Here is a 19,585-nt window from a genome sequence, read left to right as displayed (position 1 = left end):
AGCAAGGCAGAATGTCACTGTTGATCTGGAAGACCCTCCAGTGCCACCCTTCGCCTGTTCCAGGGGCAAAGCCTCTGTGACAGTCTTGACAGCCCTCAGCCAGGCTCCCTGAGGAAGGCAGGGACCTGTCCTGCCAGTACCCCATACCTCCCACAACTGTGGAATGCTGCCCCTGTCTTCATTTTGGATTACTATTACTACTGCTTTTTGGTCTTTTTCTCTGTGAACTCATTCACTCAATCACCTACCCATTCCAAAAAAGATTTAGTTTGGATTTATAGTGTCCTGGATCCTACGAATACAGGGGTAAGCAGGACAGACATGGTCCTGATTCACTGGAACTAACAGTTTATTGGAAATGGGGAAGCACAGTCAGACAAAACACAAGAGAGGGAAAGACTAGCATATGCAAAGGTCCTGAGGTGGTGCTGAGCTTGGTTCCCTCGTTGCGTGAAAACCATCAGTGGGGCTGGTAGCTTAGTGAAGGCAAGCCAGTAACACTCAAGCTGGTTGGCAGGCCCCGTGGGGAGCTTCGCGGGATCGGATGAAGCAAGGAAGTTTAATGGGAGTCGGGGGTGCGGTTTACCAAGAATATGGCTTGATGATCCCCAAGTACATTCCTTATCAGCATTGATCGGGAGCCTATGCTTGCCAGGCATTGAGCCGAACACTGAGGCAGTGTGAACTTAGACCTATCTTCGGGAAGCCAAGAGGAACCCACAGGGCTCTTCACTTTCAGGTCATCTGTTGAGACCCAGAAGCTGAGCAGCAGAAATGGCCGTGGCTCCCGTGACTTCCCCATGAAATGCTTTTCCAGAAGCAGCACTCCTTTCCCCCTCGTGTTTTGTCTGACTTCTTCCCCATTTCCACCTGTCAGCATGAGCCTGGGGCTCAGCCGGGTTCTGGCTGCAGATGTGGCTGGTGTAGGTGCATGGTCCAGCCAGACTCTGTGGAGCGGAAGTCCGTCAGGTCCCTCTCCTTGGGAGGAGGGGGAGGTCCCGGTTAAGGCTGGAGTTCGGAGGCCTCCGCCCAGCCTGCAGGTGTGGCCGGGAGACAGAGCGGCACTTCTTCAAGCTGTAGCTCACGGACACCTGTTACTTAGCCTCTGTGTAGCTAGAGAAACGGAGTCCTGGAGAGACTGTCACCAAGTTTCTGATGAGCTGATAATTATATTTTTGATTTCCTGTTTGAAAAGTGCTTCAAGAAATGGATGCTTTTATGTGCACAGCTCCCATATCGACCTGTGGTGCTGTGTGCGGGGCTGACTGTTGCCGAGTCATGGGTCATGCTGTGGGGTCCCAGGTCCACACTCGGAGAATGACTCCATGGAGCTCATGCAATTTAGTCATCGCAACAACCCCCTAAACTTGGTACGATTGTGATTGTCACCCCGCTGATAAGGAAATTAAGAATGGGAGGATGAGATAACTTGCCCAGGGTCACGCAGTCGCTACATGGGGAAGCTAGAAATATAGATCCAGGTCTGTGATTTCCAAAGCCATTGTTCTTCAAAATCTGGGCAAAGACGCACGTGTGTGTGTGTGTGTGTGTGTGTGTGCATGCACCTGACCTAGCACCTGAGGGACTCACTTAGTGCTGCCTTGGATCCCTGTACCTCTTTAGGACAAAATCAGACCTTTATCCAAGATGATTGTTGACAACAAATGGTTTTTGTTATTGTTTTGTGATAAAGCGGAACCAAACACTACTCAGAAAATTCAGATGAGAAAATCCAGGCTTGAAAGGCTGGGGAGCAGGGCAGGTGGTGACCCATCAGACCCTAGTTGCCCTGCAGGGCCCAGAGGGGCTGCAAACTCATTCGAGAAGCCTTCATCCCAGGTCCTGCACTCAGTACAGCATGGGTGCTGTCGTGGGCGACTGAGCCCTGGGGAAGCTGTTGGGAACCTTGACGCTGGGCCTTCCAGAGCAGGAGCGAGACCGGGGCGAGGAGGCAGGGCAGGCCTGGTGGGGGAACTAGCAGGAGCAAAGGTTCAGGGGGTGGAAATACAAAGGGCATGCTTGGGGCAGAGTGTTAAGCTTCTTCCTATAATCCAGTCCTGTCTTCCCAGCAACGTTTCCCCTGTGGAAGCTTATCTTCTCCTCCGGCCAGATGGTAGGCGGCTTGAGTATGGAGCTGAGGCATTAGGATCGTCTCCTGTCAGATAAGGGGCCCAGGATGCAGGGCTCCAGGAAGAGCCATTCCCTTCCCTGGCCTCAGCCCACGCTCCGGGCTTCTGTGGGGCCTGTTGGCTTGCTTTCTCAATTCTTAATCTGAACATTTGTGCCAGCTTTCCATGTGAATTCTCGGGAAGGCCGGCTATCATGGGGACTTCAGCCAGGGAGCCCCTTCTTCGCCTGCTCTGTGCCCTCCACCCCCTTTATTTTCTTGCTGGCAAGGAGCACATTTCGGAGAACGCTTGTCCGCCTTCCAGCTCCCCCGGTCCGGAACAGGCCCTGCTTAAGCTGGTCCCTTCATCTCTGCGAGCTGAACCCTAGACTCTCTGGGTCTTAGCTGGATTAAGGGCCTAGATTGTTGCTGAGGAGGAAGGAGGTCCCGCCGTAATTGCTGGTTAAACCTGCCTCACAATAGCCGCGTGGGGAGCCAGATTTGAGGGTTATTAAATACGAGTGCCGTTCTTCCCCCATACATGCTTTGTTGGCATAGCTGGGCAACTTGGGGAGCGGGGGGAGAGAAAGGCTGTGGAGTCCAAAGAGGGGCTTCAGAGGCCCTGTTTCCAGGAAGGAATGGATACCTGGTTCACGGTGGGGTGGCCGATCTCCCAGCCCTGCCCTGGAGAAGTCTATTTTTGGGGGCCCCAGACACAGCCCACAGACCTCTCTGACCATGAGGCCTAAAGTCCCTGCACAGACAGCTCCTCCAGCAAAGCCGGTCCCCTGTCGCCCTGTTGCATGATGGTGACACAGAGGGGAGGATGGGGGGACATGCAGGGATGGCCCAGAGCTGGCCCCTCTGCCTCTTTTTGGGGACAGGGCCACATGCTTCTCCGTTTTTGTTTGTTTGTTTTTGTTTTTGTTTTGTTTTTTTTTCTGGTGCCCTTTTCCCACAGTAGAGGGCGAAGGGCACAAAAAACTGTGTTTGAAAGGCAATGCCCTTGACGCTGAGCTCTGGCAGGGAGCTCCGGGTGGCTCTGTTCCCCTGCTCCACACTACAGGGCCTGTGAGTGGACGGGCTCATTTAAACCAGTTGCTTTTCTGGAGCCTCACAGTGGGCCCCTTTGTGTATCTGTGTGACATGGAACTGGGTCAGGGAAATGTCTGGAATAAGGGTGGAGCTGCCTCTTGAGGGGGCGTGATCCCTAGAAGGGGTGCGGCTGAGTTCCCGTGAGGCTGTCTTGTTTGGGTGCCGGGCTGCCCCCTGAGGCTTAGGGCCTCATGAAGCAAAGGTCCGGCGGTGCTCGCTGGCTTGAGGGCCCTGGACGGAAGGCAGCAGGTGTTGGCTGAGGCAGAGGCCATAGGGACTCTGACGCCCCGGGAAGGCTTACACTCACCAGCCTCCACTGTGGGAGAGCCCCCGAGCCCGGGGCAGACCTGCTTCCCTTTGGGGGGGTCCCCCCTCCTGTCACTCGCCAGATGGGGTAATACTGTCAGCCCTAGAGAGCGGAATGTAAAATTGGGCAGCCACTTCCTTGATCCTTTGAGTTTTGCTTTAAATTGTGGATGTGAGTGATTCTGGAAACTAGGCTACTAACATTGAATTTCTAGAAAGGAACCTAAAACATAAAGACAAACAGGGAGGTTACTTGTGTATCGTATGAGAGACCAAGAACATATGTACGTTCTTATGAATCAATATAAATTTCTTGCTTTATGAGGTTGGGAGAGCTAACATCCCTCCCAAAATGCTGGGGTAAATGGCTGCAGCCCTTCGACAAGTATTAAAACACGTACCCTTTGAACTAGGTACAGTGCTTAATCTTTCGTCTGTTTCTACATGGCTCTGTTTCTTCCAATGTTCTCCCCCCCCCCCCTTTTTTTTTTTGCTTCTGGGAAAGAGCAGCAGTTTCCTTCTGTGGCTACAGTTGTCTAATATATTTGTTAGAACTTATATATCTATGCTCTAATTGGTACTGAAATGCTGTTCCACAAACACTTTACCCTGCCTGGAATCCAGGTCATGAACATTTCCAAGAACACTTTCATACCAGCTGTTCTCAGATAGAATGAAAGGCTCCAGAGAGGGGTGGGGGGTGGGAGGCAATGGGCAAAACAGGCGAAGGAGACCGAAGGGCACAGACTTACAGTTATAAGATAGATCAGCCGTGGGGATGTGACTATAGTCAGTAATATTGTATTAATTTGGTGTAGCGATGCATGATAACTGCACTTATGTTCTGAGCACTGAGTAATGTGTATAAATGTCAGATCACTATGTTGTGATTCATCTGAAACAGATACTGTATTGTATGTCCACTGTATGTCGGGAAAGGAAAAGAGGAGGGACAGAGTGGAAGATGAGGGGGAAGGAAGTGCGGGCTTTGGTGTCGGTCAGCGTTTCAAATCCCAGCAGAGTATCCCTCTCCCTGTGTGATTTCAGGTAGGTTACCTAACCTCTCTGAGCCTCTCTTTCACTCGGAGCTCCCACGCCCTGAGGGGCAAGGGGCATTGTTGTGAGAATGAGAGGAAGGGCTGCTGGTGAAGCCCCAGAGCTTGGCGCTGGCACGGGGGGAGTTGTTGGTGAATGGAACAATTGTTACCTGGTAGGTAGGGTTCCTGTGACTGGGGCTTAGTCACCTGGGCCCACGGAGCTTCAGCGCTTGATCAGGTCCAATCCCTGCTTCTTGGCAGGCCTGCCTTCCAGGCATCCCCGAAAGACAGCAATCCACCCCACTCTCGGAGACCTCAGGGGAGGGAGAGCCCAGACTCCTGCTTACTAATGCATTCCAGCATCAAACCCTCAGAGCCAGGAAGTCCTCCTGTGCGTCTACACTTAATCCCCCTCACCAGATTCGAAGCTTATTTTCTCTTGCTGTTTCCTTAGGGGAAAAAGACTGAGCTTTTGCTCATGTAAGATGTCTGACTTCCGTGGCCAGCAGCTCTATGTTGCAATCTCCCTGTGAAATCAGTGTATGAGGAGATCCAGGAGGAGGAAGTGAGGGGGGGCTGTGGAGGGAAGCAGAAAGTCTGGGGACTTGTCCTTTTCCAGCCCTTGGAAGGGGCCACGCTGCCGTGCGTGCCGGTCTCCTCCCTTGGGACTGTGTACTCAGCTGTGCTCCAGTCTCCATGTGGCCATGTTAGAGGGGTCCAAGGTGCCCTCTGACCCTGCTACCCCAGCATACCCACCTCGCACTTCCTCCGGGGGCCCCCCATCTCGAGGAATGGATCTCTATCCATTCAGTCCCGCAGCCAGCCACCTGGGAGGCGCCTCTGGCACAGCCTTCTCTAGCCCCCTGGTGGGATCCAGCCCTGAGTCTTGTTGGTTTGATGTCCTACAGCCGTTGACTCCATGCATCCACTTCTGTCCATCTTCGCAGCTGTCCCCTAGCGCGCCTGCCTTTGTCCCTCACCTGCAGCATCCTAGCTCCCCGCCCCCTTTGACCTTGCCCTCCTGGTCTGTTCTCTAGACAGCACCTGGAGCCAGCTCGGTGAAATGCAGGCTGACCCTTGCACTCACCTGTGTAAGATTCCAGTGGCATTCCATTGTCCTTTGTACAACAACTCCTTGGTGTGACATTGGAGCCCTTATCTCACGGTCATTCTGCTCTCAGCTTCCTAGCCACTTCTGCTACCTTGTTCCATTGCCTCAAAGCATACCCCATTCTTTCCTACCCCAGAGCCCTGACACGCGGTCTCACCTCTTCATGGACTACTTTCTGCTCTCCTTGGGTCTGCCCAGTTCACGGTCACCTTGGACGTCAGCTCAGTGGTTACGGCTGGCAAAGCCCTCCCTGACCCTCAGGCTAGCTCCCATGCCTTTAGGAAAAGCTCTCCTAGACCAGAGTTGCTTTCCTTCTGAGTCCCTAGCTGAGTTTACAGTTAGGCATTCATGAATATGGCTCTCTGATTGACAGTTGTCTTGATAATGCCCCTCCCCCCACACCATAAGCTCTGGGAGAGCAGGAAACTTGTTGGTTCTGTTTCCTGTTTCATACTGTGTATGATGTCTTGCACACAGTAGGTGCTCCATCCTTACCTGTGGAATGAATGTTTAAAGCTGAGTTTTGACAAGAACCAGAGCTTTCCCAGTCTCCCCTTTGTGGATTGTCTAAGCATGTGATAGGCCATGCCTAATTTCCTTGGCATCCTTTCTGTGGTCATGGTCCTTTCACCACCCGGGTCATCTTTGGGGTGGGTCTGGGGTTTAGACTGGACACGACCATTCATCTGGTGTTTTACGCAAGGCTGGTGTGCCATCCACGTACCAACTTTGGGAATGGGATTCGCATTCTAGTAGAAGGGCTCTGGTTGTTTATAGGAACCCTGTGCTAAAGGAAAACAAAACAAAACAAAACAAAACAGTCCTTTGGAAAAGCAAACAATTACCAACTAATTTGTCCCTGCTGTGACTTCTGTTCATTGCACGTACTGAAAAACTTTGTTGGCCACCTATTAGAGAAATGAGTGGCATCAGCTGGCCAGAAAGTCCTTGTGGGAGTAAGGTGTCTTCTCTGCTAGCTGCCTCCACTTCCAAGTCTCAGAAGAGATGCAAAGGGCATTTGGGGTTTCCCACAAGCAAATTGTCAGGGCTAATTCTCTGTGCATCTTTTCCCATCACCCCCAGACCCCTTGTCAGAACTCTAATGCTCTCTGCAGCTCTGGGCTGTCAGTATGGGTGGGTAGAATGCCAGCTTGATGAGCAGGTGGTTTTATGGGAAGTTTGGCCTGGGTTTTCATCCTGGTTTTGTCACTAGCTCTCTGTGTAAGCCGGAACGTGACTTCACGTTCTGAGCCCCATCTTCTGCTCAATGTGTCCCTTACAGGTTCGTGGCGCTCTCTCGAAGGTAATACTCAAATCCAGGGTACCTTGAGGTTTGAAATATACCATCTTCTAGCATGATGATTTTTAAATGCTTGATCTTCTCTCCTTATGTGTAACCTTCTTATGTAGGTTCACCTGACTTCCCTGGGCCTCAGTTGCCACATCTGTGAAACAAAATGGGTTGATCTGGCATGCAAGAGAGCTAAATGCTCACCCTCTCTCTCTGTCTGTCCTTCCACAGCAAAGGCAGATGTCACTCATGAACTCCAAGAACGCTGTCTTCCTCTGCAGACCCATGGAATAGCTAGCTGGGACTGAGCTCTCCAGGTCTGATTCGGAGGTGAAGCTGTTGGCCAGTCATGGAGACTGTCTCCTCACAAATCATCTGGGAGGTGCAGGCGGGAGAAGCAAGGCCCAGGGAAGCTGACTCATCCAAGACTTGGGAGGTAAGTGCGTCTGTGAACCGACAGCTGGCTTTGGGAGGGTTGTTTGGGTGGATTCTCCTGTCAGGAATGCACTGAGCAGGTGTGATTCTGGGCCAGAAGGGACTGCTCGTGTGCTCCACAGGCATCAGCTTTCTTTCCTGTGTACCTCCTAGGGGGTCCTCGACTTTGTCCTCTGATAGAGGTCACTGTGTCTGTATTCCTTTGGCTGTCTGACGGCCTCCCCTGCTGGGGTGAACACAGCAGACCTCCAAAAGGATCTTCCCAGTCCTCCCCTACCCCCCTCCAAAGCAGATCTATGGCTATGTCCCTGCCTGGGGCTTGAGGACTCTCTCTAGAACAAGTATTTGGGGGCGCTGTGCCTTATGACGACGGGTCATTCTTTAGAAGCAAGCTGGTTTCCTATCTTTGGAGGAGCTTTTCTACTCAGAAGTGCTCCAAGCAGAGTAGTGCGGACAAAGAGTTATTTGCTGGGAAGGGAAGTGGGAAGAACATGAGGTGTCCCTGTGTGCATCTGGGACTTGAAGCAGCTCTGAGCTCTCCTTCCCTCCCTTCCTCCAGTGTTCGATGGCTCAGGAAGGAAGGGCCTGCCGTGTTGGGGCCTGAGCTGAGGTCAGGAGCGGGGAGCTAAGTGGGTGTTGTGGCTTTTGGTTTGGGCTCCCGAGGCAACAGGCCCAGCTGAGACACCCAGCTCAGCAGGGCTGGTCTCGGCAGAGGCCTGGGTGCTGGGGGTCTACCTCCCTAATCAGATCCCAAGCGGCGGGGGTCCCATGGGAGAAGCAAAGGTCCTCTCTGGTGTCTTTACCCCCGATCCCCTGTCCCTACCCCTGATCTCTATTGTATTCTTTCCAGTTTGCTTGAGAAATTGACGTAATGAAGGCATTTTGTGGCCAAGAGGGTCAGACCCCAACTGTGACCTTCACACCTCAGATCCCGATTCCCCTCCCCCTCTCCTCAGGCCTGTCCCAGGGGCCACGTGCCCCTGCTTGTGAATCTGGGCATCTCAAACAGGCACTTCGCTCTGACCTGGTTATTTAGCAAATTCATTTGGGGGCGAGCTCAGAGATGAGGATCGGAGGAGTCTTTTCTTAACTGTCCCCAGGACGCCTGGAGCAGGCTTGGAGGATTCTTGCTAATCTAATCCCTGTCAGAAAAGGAACGATAAAACAATTCAGGCTTTAGAAGCCAAATCCCCTTCCTGCACTCATACTGTTTCTAGATCTCTCCTTTCCCATCTCCTCCCCCGTTTGCGCTGAAGCCGAGGTGCCGTTTCTCGCCGAGGGCTTCAGTGGATAAAGGATTTCATACTTCGCTCTTCCATTTTTCATATTTAAATTTGCTTTACTCTCTGGTTTGACTTTCCACTGACCCTTGAAGAATTGGCGTATTTCAAGGAGTGGGGGGGTGGGAAGAGATCTCATTATAGGATATGAGAAAAATGGAGCAGAGTTTGAAAACTTTTAATGACTAAAACACAGTGTTCCAACTCAGTATTGCACTGGAGTTGAAGTCACTGTTTGGTTACAAGTGTTTTAGGCCTAAACGGGGTTGATGACATCTGTTTAATTTTAGATGTCTGGAATACATTCTGAAAATAATGAAATCCAAATGTATGACCAAATTAGAGAACAATTTTATCTGCGACAAAGAAGTTTTTAAAATAAGAGCAAACATTTCGACCAAACAAAGCTTTAAAAGACCCATCAAACCTTTGGTCATCGTGCCTTGACTTTTCCCAGTGGGTCTCCACGGTGGAGAGAGCTTTTCTTTCCTTTGTGTGTGAATCAGATGTTATTATGTAATTTTATACCCATTTTCCTCTCCTTTCTCTGGGTGTGTGCGCCGCTCTGTGCTGCCAGCCGTGAAGAGACCGTGTTTAGGGGAGTGAGGAGGACCCTTCAAGGGAAAGCTCCATTGGTGAAGCAAGGGGCTGATGTCATGGACACTCCAAGGGCCACTTGTCAGCTGTTCTTTAATGGGCTGAGCAGCTTGGGAGGGGAGCCAGGGAAAACTAAGACATGTCGAGGCCTTGCTAGTGGGGCAGGGTCATACCCTGGCCATGCGCTGTGTGACCGGGGTAGGCCCCTGACCTCTCTGGGCCTCACTTTTTTCATCTATATGAGCAGCTCATGGATTCTGAGAGGCTTGTTGTGGTGACTTCTCTATGGGCAGAATCTCTTGTAGTGAGAAACTCCCCTATTGGGGGTTGCACTGGATAGTTCTCCCACTTTCTAGAAGCTCAGCATCTAGGATGATAGAGAAACTCTGTCCATGTGGGTCTTCTTTACTGTCCTCATCCCGGGAAGTCCTTTGAGGGTGGTGTTGACCACCCCTGTGTCCACTCTGGGATACCAGACCAGAACCAGTGTCCAGCCATGCCCTCCATCCTTGGCTAGACTTTCATGTATAGGCAGGAAGTGAATTATGGTCACAGTTGTACCTGATATCCTAAAACACTTGGCTCCTGGCCAAGGTAATCCTTTCCTTCCTGGGTGTTTGTACCTTCCAAACATCTGTGGACTTACCTCCCTGCCTTGTCCCGTTCTTCCAAGGTTGGCTCAAGCCCTCCCATGAGAACCAGCCCCTGGTCTGCTGGGTCCTCCCAGTGCCTGTGCTCAGTGCTGTTGGTCCAGTCTCCGCTGGCCCAGGGTCAGCTTCCTGGGAATGGCCCCATGGACCACTGCCTCCACGTTTAACTCCTGGCCTCGGCCTGTGTGTTGGATATCCCAGAGACAGGAAGTTTCTGGAGTGCTTACCCTTGACCAATGACCACAGAAAAGTCTGGAAATGTGGGTTAGAAGCCTGGGGTGCTTGCGCTGAAATGCGTGAGGTAAACCTTGGGCTTGGTGAAGCCTCCAAGCCCACTGGGCTCTGTAGAAAAGAGCAGGTTGAGATGTTGGCTACTGGGGACAGCTGGCAGATGGAGGGATAATGCTGAGGTAAGTCCGGCTTTGCCTGGAACTTGGGGCTGGGCCTATACATTTCGTCTGTCCGCCCGTCGCTTGTGCCATCTGGCTCCTTCTCAGGACTTTTTGTAGTAGTCGGTGGCCCCGACTATGGAAGCCTCGTTGGGAGGCTTCGTTGGCTGTGCTCTGGGAAGGTTTGGAGGACAATGTGATGGTCACACTGTTTGGCGGGTATATTCGAGTACTTTTGTGGGAACTTCCAGAAGCCCCAAGGGCAAGGGGCAGGGACTGTGTTACCTTAAGGATAGTGAGCTGAACTCAGCAAGGAGGAGGCCTGGAGAGGACAGAGTGGCCCCTCCAACAACAGGTAAGGAATGCAGGGTGGGAGTTTCATTAGTTCTGGTGGTGGTGGGTGGAGAACGTAGGGCCGCTGGGCCGGGAGTCAAGAGACATGGCCCTCACTCCATGTGACCTTGAGTGAGTCGGGGACCTTGCTGGGCCTCAGCTCAGAACCTGTAAAATGTGCAGGTCAATACCAAACTGACAGGCTTACCAGGAAGCCCGGGTAATGAATTGAAATTGAAAGTGATTGTAAAGATGGCACTTTGTGAAGGCCTGAACAAGTCTGGGGAGTTTTCAGTCTTGTTGGTACTAATAGAGATTTATAAGGAGTAGTTATGAAAGTAAGTTCATCCTTACTGTTTTCCTTGGTTTTTTTGTTTTGGTTTGTTTTTTAACCAGTCAGGACAGTGGGGTTGAAGGAGCATGGAAATTGGAACAAGGCCTTTGGATTCCCAGGTTTCTTGTACCTAACTCTTCCTGTGGCCTTTGGGGATTTCTGCCTGTCTTTGGGACCTGAAGAAAGAGGCCCCGCTCTGCATTCTGCACCGGGCTGCTCAGAAGGTGGTGGGGTGGGGTGAGCCCGCATTTTCGCCCACTGGAAGCACTAGGGATGGGCCACGCTGGCATTGATGGTGCTGGTTGCTGGAAAGGGCGTTTAGGCCAAGGATCCTGATGCAACTCCGATGGCCAGTGCCCTCCTGGAGGACGGTTCTGAGCTGGACATTCTCCTGTGTCAGGGGTATCCTGTCAGGTCACCAGGCTGGAGGGCTCCATCTGTTAGCCCTCTGGAGTGAGGGGCTGAGGGCCCCCGAGGTTCTTCAGTGTGGCTGTAATGCATCCCACACTCTGCAGGCACGACATGTAGCCGGCTGTTCTAACCATGGTACAGGGAGTCTACAGTGGGCAGGGTCGGGACTAACTACTCGGTAGATGCCAGTGTAAAGAGCCAGAGGCACGTTTCGCCAGATGTGTGTCAGAAAGGAAGCCTGGAGGCCAGGCTTGGCGCTGTTTTGTTGTTATTTTGTTCTAATAGATTTTAGTTTTCCGGGCAGTTTTACTTGTTTATTTTTAACGATTTTATTTATTTTTTTTTGACACACACACACACACACACAGAGCACACAAGCATGGGGGAGTGGCAGAAGGAAAGGGAGAAGCAGGCTTCCTGCTAGGCAGGAAGCCCGATGTGGGACTCGATCCCAGGACCCCAGGATCATGACCTGAGCCGAAGGCAGATGCTTAACCCATTGAGCCACCCAGGCGCCCCTTCTGAGCAGTTTCAGACACATATCAAAATTGAGGGGAAGATACAGAGTTCCCACATACCACCCTGTCCCCCACGGGCCTAATGTCCCCTGCTATCAACATCCCCAACCAGAGTGGAATGTTTGTTACAGCTGGTGAACCTACACTGACACGTCATTATCGCCCAAAGCCCACAGTTGACACTGGGGTTCACTCTCGGTGTTGTACATCCCATGGCTTTGGATGAGTGTGTGATGACATGTATCCCCCGTTATCATATAGTATCACAGAGTACTTTCAGTGCCCTAAAAAGCTGTTCATCCCAGCCTCCCCATCCCCACTTCAAGTGATGTTTTTTTACTGTCTTCAGAAGCTTTGTCTTCGGAGAGGTGAAGACCCCTTGGCCATAACATGTGGGCCCAGCCCATGAATTACAGCATCGGCATTCCTGAGCCTAGGGCTGCTGGCTCAGCCGGGAGTCCCTAGGCCCGGCATAGGCCTGGCTTCATGGCAGCTTGGGTATTGGGCAGGTGGAGTGGTGGTCCGCCTAGGCTGTGGTCCCTCCTCCTCTCCTCTGTCAGCCCTAAGTTCTGCCATAATTAGGACATTGATCGCCACCCTGTGGACGCTGGGCCTCATGGGAAAGGCCAGGGTCTTGGGGGAGGAGACAGGACGAAGCAGTTATTGACATCGTGGTGACTGAGCCTCATGTCTGTGTCAGGCACTGTGCTAAATGCTAGAGATCCAGCAGGAAGCATGACAAATGAGGCCTCTGGCTTCTGGGGGTCATATTCTGCTGAGGGACACAGTCACACATAGATGAATAAATATGGAAGTTGTCAGCTGTGGCACGTACACTGTAGAGCACTAAATTGGGTGATATGATGGAGAACTCTTTTAAACTGGGTGGTTGGGGGCATTTGACATTTTAGCTGAGATCTGCATGACAAGGAGTCAGCTATGACGAAGTCAGGGGGAAAGTGTTACAGGCAGCTAAAACCACAGGTGTGTAAAGGCCCTGGGGTTGAACAGTCCTGGTATGTTGATGGTGTAGAAGGAGCAGCACAGCTGGATTTAGGAATCAAGAAGAGAGTGGTAAATGAAGATGTGAGTGAGGTAGAGGGCATGGTTCTCTGGTTCTCTGACCCCCAGATGTCTGGAAGTTCCCTGATCCTGGACTGCTGATCCTGGGGCTATACAGGGCAAGGTCTCAGAGTTTGAAGAGAATTCCAAGTATAATGAGAAGGCAGGGTGGTGATAGTTGAGATCTGAGTGGATTTGTGTTCCAAAGAGAGTCCTTTGACCACAGAATGGATAGTGGCTGTAGGGAGCAAAGAGAAGACAGAAGATCAGTTAGGCTAGAACAAGAGTGTAGGTGCAAGATGGTGGTGAAGGGTGGCAGAGTGCCATGGGGACCGAGAAGGGGGTTGGTCTGGGTGCATTTTGGAGGTAGTCACTAAGATTTTCTGAAGGGTTGGCTCCCCACCCCACAGTTGCTCAGCCCAAGGTCCTTTCTTCCCTCCGCCCCACAGCCATTTCTGAGATGGGGAGAGGAGGAAGAGCAGGCCTGGGGGAGAGGCAATCAGAAAAGCATCTTGGGACTTGGAGCTTGAGAGGTCTCTCAGACATTCAAGTGATGACGTCAGGGAGGCTCTCACGCGCGCGAAGCTGCAAGGAAGGTAGACGGGAGATAGGCACTTGGCGTTACTGGTGTGGTGGTGGAATTTACAGCTACAGAATGGGAGGAGGTGGTGGGCAGAGGGGAGGAAAGCAGAGGGCTTGGAGAGTGAGCTCTTGGACTGTGCAGGGGGAACCAGCCAGCGGGGGTGCCTGGGAAGGCACAGCTGGGAACGTGTGGCATCTTGAAAGGCAAGAGGAAGGAAAGGCTTTAGGGAACAGACATTTGGGTGGTGAGGTGGTGATGAAGCCTGCCAGGGCAAGGCAGAGAAGCAGGGTGCCGAGGGCGAAAGTGGGCCACATCTGTCCACACAGAGAGCCCATGTAACTCTCGAGGTGTTGTGCCAAACCAGGAAGCAGAGAAATGGGGTGGCGGCTGGAGAGGCATGTAGGGGTCTAGGCAGGGTTTTCTGGATGTGGGAGTCATAATAGCAGCTTTGTAGACTGATGTGAATGATGCAGACAGGAGGAGTTAATGGTCCCTGGGTGGAGGGGACACCGACAGGAGCCATGTCTCTGCCTGGGTTTGGGAGATGGGTCATGGTGTACGTAGCCAGAAGTGGCCTTGAATAAGAGTGAGGGTACTTGCTTCAGACCTGGTCACTGTAGGGAAGGCAGAGACAGTGGGTTGGTGGAAGGATTCCTATGGTTCTCTGACCCCCAGATGTCTGTCCCCAGACCAGACCTCTTTCTCCATTCTTCTGATGCCCCATCTGCCTCCTGAAATCTCCAGTCCTGTGTCTCTGGACATACTTGTCTTTTCTCACTTAAGCACCCCACATTTCCCCCTTATACAGTCTTCCCTGTCTCAGCCCGTTCTTCCCCAGCCTAACTCTTCCAAGACTCCTTCCTCCTGGGAGTCTTTGGGAGTCAGCCCACAGAGATCTCTCCCCAGCTAGGCGCTGGGGCCTTGAAGATGCAGGACCCAGACAGACCCCTGGTCACAAGGCCTCCAGGGCCAGGGGGAAGGATGCCTCCTTGTCATGTCTTGTACACCGCTGTTAAGTCCTCTGCAGGTAGAGATCAGGCCTGCAGTTTGTGGAGAGAGAAGAGACAGAGGGCTTGGGTTCTGGAGTCTCACTGCCGGGGTTCAAGTCAGAGGTCTTCACTAGTTGTATGACCCTTGGCAGCTTTTCAGAAATCTCTCTGATCTCTGATGCCTCATCTTAAAGTCAGGTTAATAGGATTGACCTGAGCAGCATTTGGTCCGGGTAAAATGAACTAATGCATATAAACTGTACCTGGCACGTTATTAGCACTCAATAAATAACATCATCATCATCATCCTCATTAATGTGTTGTTATTATTATTATTATTTTTTTACCTACTGTTTCTTCAGTGGGACCTGAGGGAAATCACTTGACCTTTCCCTGTGTGTTTCCTCTTCTGAAAACTGGGGATAGTCAGTGTCCTCCATAAGGGACTATTGCTGAAATGAGCAGGGCTTGAGCCTAACAGCTGGCGCATAGTAGGTGTTCAGGAAAAGGAGCTTGCTGCTGGTGACAGCGATGATGGGGGGGCGGTTAACACTCTGCATTTCCGTTCCCCCTGCTGAACCCCACGGGGGCTGCGGAGGTGCCTGGGGGTCCTGTCACACCTGCCTTGCTCTGGCAACAGTGTTCCCCCATCCCTGTGCCCGCTCCCCACGCCCCCTCCCCAGGCTCAGCTCTTCACCGGGCTTCTCACCCTTCCCCATGAACCCAGTCATCTCTGGCTGTAAGGTTACCAGGCTTTGAAAATTAATTTTAAAAACCACACTCTTCTGACCCTTTCAACTTCATCCTCAATCCTCTGAGGGCTCTAATGAAGCCCAGGTTGTTTTAGGCATTTTGGAGACGTGTGGCTGACAGTGCCTTTTTAATTTAGGGAGAAACTTGGGGACACACGTGGACCCAAATATGTATCTGTATAATTAAGGATAAAAACCATAATCCCCTAAGCAAGTTGTGCTAGTGAGCATCAGGTTTAATGGGGATTATAAGGAGGAATTAAAGCTGCCCAAGGGGTACACCCAGAGACTTCAAACACCTTTCGGAAAACAAATTAACGTGGCTTTTTGAAATCATTTTCTAAGGGCAGCCGAGGGTTTTCCTCGGGCTTCCTTGCTTTCTTTTGAGATGTATTTTTAACACTTGTATAAACAGTTTGGGCCCTCGATATGGGGCTTCCTGTGCTCCTTTCATTAGCTGGTGTCTCAGCGAGAATTTGGCTCATTATCCGGGCATTTGATTTCCCTGGCTGCTGCTGCTGCTGGGCCCGGCCCGGGGCCATCCTGTTTTCTTTACTGTTGCCTAGTGGTGTGGAACCCGTTCGTGTGTGGCTCGGCCCATTTCCGTATCTTCCCACCCAAGCCCAGCTTCCCAGAGATGCTCTCAGTTCCCTGGAGAATGGGACTTCCTAGGTGGGGGTTGGGGGTGGGGGTGGGGGTGCAGTGGCTGGGAGGCTGGAGGGTGGACCTACCTCAGGATCATCTGAGAAGTCAGCAGAATTGACCTTCGCCACACAGGCTCCACTGGCCCCTTTGTTTAGGTACCCTGCTCCTCCCTTCAGGAACACCTGCAGGGGAATGTGTGGTCTCTATGGGTACTGAGTTCCCCATCACTGGAGGTATTCAAGCAGTGTCCTGGCCTTGGGTTTTGAAGGAATCTCTGCCCAGCTGTAGAGCGGACCTGTGTGGTCATTAAAATCCCTTGTAAACCTCAGATTCTGCAATTTATGCTTTACAAGTGGAGTCTGGGCAGGGCCTTGCTCACCTTTACAGCGATAAAGATACCCTTGATGGAAGACATGGCGCCGGGCTCTGAAGAGTCCCCATTAGTGACCCCTGTTCTGCTGTCCTTGCTTGGGGTCAAGGAGATGGTGCTCTCTTTTCTGGAAGTTTTAGGTTTATGCTCAGCTATAGGATTTCGTTTAGATATTTGATCCTGGAGGGACTCAGAACAATTCCAAATCATACCTACCTAGGTTCCCTTTGGAAGCTCCCTTTCTTCGTTTGTAAAACAGGAGGCATAAATAATAGCTGACATGTATTAAGCGCTTACTGTGTGCCTCACACTGCCTGAAGCACTTGTTGGCTTCTGTTTAAGCAGAGCTTTCTCCCGGCCTCGCACTTGACAGTGGAGGACACTGAAGCCTCTGAAGGTTGAGAAATTTAGCCAAGGCCGCAGCTAGTCAATGAGGAATGATAGCATCTAATGGCCAGCTCCTGGGGCTCTGCTGAGCCCTTCACAGGAAAGTGGAGGTGTTGCCTTGACCTTCCCTGAGTAGGAAGTCAGGTGGGCAGCCCGGAGCTGTGGGTCTTGAGTTCTTGTGAAGGCTCAGTGATGTTAGTGCCTCTCAGCTTGGTTGGCACCTTGGCCAGACCTGGAAGGGGACAAGTGGGGAGTGTGACATTGCCTTTGCCACAGAGGGCAGAGCTCCTGTGAGCCGGCCAACTGGCAGCATCCAGACTGGGCTGATGGGTGTGTATCTTCTAGAAGTTGTCCTCACCTTGGCAAATGGGGTGACAGTTGGCCGTGAGCTCTCTAAGGCTGATTCATCCTGAGTTCACATGAGGACATGTACCCAGAAGTTGTTTCCACTTCCTGCTCCTGTTGGCCAGGTACCGGTGAGGCAGGAAGGAGAGAGCTTGAGGTAGGGGTCCTTAGAAAGGGAGAGAGCTTGTATTTGCCAGAGTTAGAGGCGAGGACATGGAGAGGCCCAGGCTGGAGTGGTCTCATAATCCTATTTCCCACTGGAACTGTGTGCAGCTCACATTCCCCCTCTCCCCTAGCCTCCTCAACTGCCAGCTCTGCCCTCACAGGGGTCATAGGTCAGAGAGCTGTGGTCACTAGGAACAGGCACCTGGAAGGGAACAGGTGAGCGCTGCTGGGTTTGCAGGTCTGACCTCACCAAGGAGGTGGGATTTAGGTTGAACTTAAAGGCACCAGTGAATTTCTGTCAGTATAGAAGGGGGTGGTACTATTCCTGAGCACATCCCCAGAGTAGGCCCTATGCTCTTACTCTATGCTCGTGATGGCCCAGTGCTACTTTCCACCTTTTGTAGGTGATGGGACAGAGAGGGGAGAGGATTTGCCAGGGTTGCACAGCTGGATCTGAACTCAGGACCAAAACGTGCTCCCCCCACAACCTGCTCTCCTAGCAGCTGAGGGGAAAGTGCAAGTAATGTCAAGAAGGCTTGGAAGGACCTGGAGGGTTTGGGGGAACAGCTGGAGGGAGGGGGTGGGAGAGAGGAAGTGGGCAGGGGGTGAGGCTGGGGTTGCTGCTGGTGATGGCAAAGCCTTGGTGGTATTCTGGTAAGTGGTTATCAATCACTCCCAGGAGAAGGAAGAAAAAAAAAAAGAGAGAAAGAAAAGGAAAAAGAAAAATCTTGGGGTTGTCTTGTGGTGGGAAAAGAAGCTGGAGAAGATGGCCAGCTTGGAGGCCAGTGCTGACCCTTGGAGCTAGAGGGGCCAGGGCTGGGGCCTGGGGCAGGCAGGGTGAGGGTGTTTGGAAGGGAAAGGCCAGATCCCAGGCATTTGGTGCAGCAAATGTCTTTTCCTCTTTCAGAAAGCTCATGGGTTTCTTGCTCTGAAAATGCATGTCTCCGTGGGAGGCTTTTGGAGGCGGTGAGACCTCAGTGCCCCATCTCCCTTTTCCCCTCCGAGGTCAGGCTGGGCTGTAAGCAGTTTCACACGGGATGGGGAGTGCTGGGCTTTCTTCTGCATGGTCTGGTCCAATGACTTGACAGCACCAGCAGCAGCAACAACATAGATTTCCCCCCAAAAGGACCTGGGACTTCATTTGGGAAAGAAAGATCATCTTGGAACTCAACCCAGTTGGGGAGCTTGGGGCATAAGGACCCATCAGAGTTTGTGCTCAGCTGTGACAGAGGCCTGCTGAGCTGCCAGGACATCCTTGGGACTGGGGAGAGTTCCACGAGGGCCTCCTGCCCGGACCCCATGTGGCCCAGAGGACCGAGGCCAGGGGATTGTGGCCAGACGTAGAGAGTGTGGTCCAGTGTGGTCCAGAACTCACAGTCAAGATTTCCTGAGGGAGGGTGGTTCTAGCTGAACTTGAAGTGTGGGCAGCATCTGGAAATAAAGAGGTCCCTTGGTGACGTCTGTGGGTGTGTATGTGGCTGGCAGGTGTCAGCCCTCGTAGTTGCCAGATCTGTTCCCCACCTGGCTCTGTAGCACAGGGGCTGGGCCTCCCAAGGTTCTGGTTAGGTTTGGTCCATGGGAGGCAACAACAGGAGGTTGGAGCACAGGAAGAGGGAAGAGGGAGGGCTACTTTTACTCTCGTCTCTGGCTTGGGTCTCCAACAGCAACATTTGCTCTAGCTCTGATGTCACTCATCAGTCTGTCTCCTCACGGGGCTCCCTTGGCCTGAGGAGATTTTACATCCCTCGGCTGACGTGATTTTAGCTTCTACTGGATGGCCTTGGCTTCTGGGTTCTAGAAGCACCTCCTCCTGCTTTTCCTCTAGCACTCGGGTTGGTGTGGGCATTCTGTTGTTAAAGCCGATCTTCCTGTTATCTCATTGTCCCCTGCACTGTGATGGCTTCCTGGGTCTTGGCTGTGGACTTGGCTTTCTTGACTGGATTCTGACTGACTCGTGGGAAGGGATGAGGGGTAGGGGGAGGCTCCTGGCTGGTGGGGTGTGCATCTTCCCTCCCCACCTTGCTCTTGGACCAGATGGCCAGATCGGATGCCTCACGACCTTCCAACTTAGCCTCTGCCTGCCTGGGTACCAGATCCCCTGAGGTTTCCGTGACTTCCAAACCTGATTCCAATGCCCCTGTCTGGCCCCCCTCTCCCCCAAACTATCTTCTGGAGGCCTGGTACCTGGCTGAAGTGGAGGCAATAGAGGCCTGTTAGCGTGTGGTTCCTTCATTCATGGGGTCAGAGCTGGCCCCTCCAGGCACCTGCGCACTGACTGGCTGACTTTCATTGTTGCCGACCCCCTTTGCTCACCTTGCCCTGATCCTGCACGGGTTGGCCGGACCACGGACTTCCAGCCCAGGTCTCCCATTCCGTAGCTCCTTCAAAGCCCT

General features: G+C 52.3%; 1 long non-coding RNA gene across 1 annotated transcript in view; it reads left to right on the top strand.

Moving 5' to 3' along the window:
- Positions 1-19,585, top strand: part of LOC106005092 — a 256,068-nt gene that overhangs the window by 123,396 nt on the left and 113,087 nt on the right. Inside the window, exon 2 of the long non-coding RNA XR_006605362.1 lies at positions 7,179-7,383. This is a non-coding gene — a long non-coding RNA (uncharacterized LOC106005092). The remainder of the gene's footprint in view (positions 1-7,178; positions 7,384-19,585) is intronic.

The sequence above is a fragment of the Mustela putorius genome, unplaced genomic scaffold (genome assembly GCF_011764305.1).
Source record: "Mustela putorius furo isolate JIRA1106 unplaced genomic scaffold, ASM1176430v1.1 tig00000145_pilon_pilon_pilon, whole genome shotgun sequence".
Classification (NCBI taxonomy): Eukaryota; Metazoa; Chordata; class Mammalia; order Carnivora; family Mustelidae; genus Mustela; species Mustela putorius.
This window is presented reverse-complemented; position numbering and strand designations above follow the sequence as displayed.